Source organism: Teleopsis dalmanni, chromosome 1, assembly GCF_002237135.1.
Source record: "Teleopsis dalmanni isolate 2A chromosome 1, ASM223713v2, whole genome shotgun sequence".
In the NCBI taxonomy this organism is placed as follows: domain Eukaryota; kingdom Metazoa; phylum Arthropoda; class Insecta; order Diptera; family Diopsidae; genus Teleopsis; species Teleopsis dalmanni.
In genome coordinates, this window is record NC_051846.1 from 154,536,504 (window position 1) to 154,540,108 (window position 3,605).

General features: G+C 25.4%; 1 long non-coding RNA gene across 1 annotated transcript; it reads right to left on the bottom strand.

The window, feature by feature from the left end:
* Positions 1-716: 716 nt before the first annotated feature.
* LOC119669443 lies at positions 717-2,941 on the bottom strand. Its single transcript, XR_005251600.1, has 5 exons — positions 2,492-2,941; positions 2,180-2,427; positions 1,175-1,512; positions 1,019-1,137; positions 717-939 (listed from the first exon to the last, which is right to left on the bottom strand). It is a non-coding gene; the product is annotated as an uncharacterized LOC119669443 (long non-coding RNA).
* Positions 2,942-3,605: the final 664 nt, after the last annotated feature.

Below are 3,605 nucleotides of genomic sequence, written 5' to 3' on the forward strand. Positions count from 1 at the left end.
ATTTGTTGTGAATGTACTTTGTTAACAATTTTTTGAATATGATAAATATATACGATCAATATTATATTTGAATATACTATCAAACGGTATAATTTTAATGACAAAATGTTCTCAAAGCAAAAAAGAACTAGGATATAAAAATGTATATTCATACCAAATTCAATTATTATATCCCATATATATTAAGATGATATACCAATTAAACCAAATATACCTATATATAATTTTCTAATCAACCAAAAAATTGGAATCTGCAATTACGTTAAATATATAATAAATAATTTAATTTATAAATTAAAAATATTATAAATGAAGGACTACTTCATAATCTTTTTTTTGTAAAGTATTCCTTTTCAAACTAAGATTATTTTTTTTTCTTTGCTTATTTTGTGTTTCGTTCCGGTATATTTATACAATTTTAATTTTTTCTTTTAATTTGGAAAAGATTTTGTAATACACAAATCAAAGAAACTTAATTTAATGTAATTAAATATTATCATTAAAAATAAATGTAACAGTTTCTAAAAACTTTAGACTTTAGACTAATCCAATTTCTTTAAACAATCTTAATTCAAAACTAAAAGTTTTTATTCTATTAAGTTTCTTTGATTTTATATATTTTAAAATAGTTTATATGCATTTAAAAATTTGTACATTTCAACCTATTTAATATATTATATAAAAAATAAATAAATAAAAGTAAAATAAAACTTGCACTTAGCTTTGATGACTTGCTTAAGTTTTTGTTTTTTGAAGATCATGTTGTTGTTGCATTCAATCATTTTCTTATGCTGAATTTAATAATTATTCCAATAAACTAATGTGTGTTTTCTCTTGCTTGGTGAGTAGATAACAATATTTTTTAAACAGGAATACATATAAACATTCTTTAAGACTGGGATGTTTAAATATCACGGCAGATGAGACTTATGGAGAAATCTGTTGATGAAAGAAATATATTAATATTTCTAATTTAAATTATTACAAAAAATTTTAAAAATATTTAATTTATACTTACAAATTCGTAGTACTAAATTCAGTATTTGTTTTTTGATCATAGTATGGTTTCATAATGTATATCAAAGTTACACATTGCTTTAAAGCATCAGCATATGATAACAATATAGAGCAGCTTGTCTGCAGAGTTACATCATTTTTAATAAGTATAAAATACAAGTTAATAGCATATGCTACACATCAACTTGTTACTGATAATTACAATGGAGTTATAAACAACCGACATCTTTATCATAAAATTTAAATTATAACCATAATCTGATTACGTTTGCAGTAATTTAATTATCACAATTTCAATCGTCAATTTTCATTAGGAATCATTTTATATTAACAAATCTTCAATCTTTCATTATTCAGTGGTTTTGACATGTGAAATGTCCTGACATCGAAAATTGGCATACTCTTTCCAATAATACTTTATTTGTGTTTTTGGGGAATTCCTGGGCTATTGTAACTGCAGAGGAGCAATTTTTAATTTATTTTCTTCGTAATCAACTGAAAAACATTAGAAAAGTAATGAAATTATTATATGAAATTTGAATTTTCTTAAACTTAAACTTAAACTAAACTAAAAATCGCCGTTTCATCAGGACAGAATGTTTACATTAAGTTTCTTCATGAGAAAACCGTAAACCTACCTCACATCATATTTGCATTCAATATAAAATCTGAATTATTTATCCAGTGGAGGTCCACTATAACAAATGGCGATATACGAAAGGTGTTTATATCCATTGATGTCTTTAAATAATAATCATTTGTTTAATAAAATACTCTTAATAAAGAAGGATTCCTATTTTAACTTCATAATGTTTTATGTTTGTATCTTTGTATCTAATCAAATTATAGTTGAAAACCGATTTTTGTAGCTACTTAGAAGGAAAAAAGCAAAATTAAATGGCACAGAGGTGTGCATTGTCAACTTGCATACTTGCGGTAAAAAAAAAACGCACGTACACGCTAGCTGATGTGCACTCTTTAATATGATCTAAAAATTAACTATTATAAAAATATACGAAAATAAATTATAAAAACTGATACTAAACAAATTGGAAGTGCTTCACATTTCAAGGACATCTCAGTTAATCAAAGACATACCTTGTGCATAGAAACATCCAATGTTTACTTATAAGAATAACATATGCAATTCACATTTACTCACATTTTTATTCTCCAGTGCTGAAACGGTGACGACTGCAACAATTGGAAGGAAACATTTATAAAATTCAAAATCGCATTCCATCATTGAAATATCAATGTCTTTGACTTGAGACAAACTATTTTGATTATTGTCCCCATTTTTACTGCGTGTTTTATGTTTATGCATTTGAGGTCCAACGGAGTCATTATTTATTGGCAATAATAAATATATTTTTAATGTGAAACACTAATGCCAATTATTTTAAAAATCTATAAAGTAAAAACATTTTTTTATATATAAAAGAACACAAAAATGATAACTGATTTAGTTTACCATACAAAAACACGTTCTCAATTCTGTTTTCCAATTTCCCAACTTGAAGTAGCGCAGTTTCGTGAGACACTATTAGGCTTTGTGTCCTAATCGACAAGAGTCCCGTTAGTCCCGTTAGACCAACTGTCAAATCATTTTTTATATTTGTTTCTAACATTGCGTGAAGACAATTTTCGTTTAATTTATTTTAATGAAAATTAAAGAACATAACACCAAAACTTTTAGTTTCACAACATCAATAGTTTATTATAATTATTATTATTAAAATTTATAAATAAACAAGAATGTTTACAAAATGACTTAAGAACCAGCATACGCACTGCAATTTACTGATACTCTCTTATTGCAAAGGCGCAACAAGCAAATCAGAGAATATCTTCTTTGAAGCAAATAAACCGGCTGTCAAAAAATCTTCATTTAGGATTGCCAACAGCTATCCATTTAGGTCTTATTGATTAATACACGAAATATATCGAATAAACTTAATTTTGCCTCATTTTCAAGAACGAAAACAATTAAAAAGATATAAAATTTCTGAAAGTTTAGATATGTGAAACAAAGAAGAATTTTACATGCAAAATTTAAAAAGTAAAAAGTAGTTCGAAAATTTATTTCCGAATTAATTTATGATTGCATAAAAATGGTATTTATTAATTCACAATTTATATTAAACACTTTCCCAAAATGCTAATCTAAATTAACTATTTCTATTTCAACAAATAAAAGCAAATCGCCAGAATTTCTAAGAATAATATCCGTAATTATACTAGTAACTTTTTTATTTTTGTATTATGAGGATTTTGTGATATCCATATAATATTTTAATTAACCCTTTCTATAACAAATATCTTAATTCGGACCTTATAGAGTGTTGCCATTAGTTTTCATAATTAACTCAGCTTCCATTTCTAGCATTTTTTACTTTTTAACATATATAACAAACGATTTCAAAACATATTGCTGACCGGTTTTCAATTAAAAATTGAAGTTTTTTTAAGCTTTTTAACTCTTTAAGTTAATATGGCGTTAACATTGGCCGAAAATGGATCATTTTGGTCAAAAATCGAAAATGAGTAGCGAATGGTATGAAAGACGTTCGAATGCATTCCACATA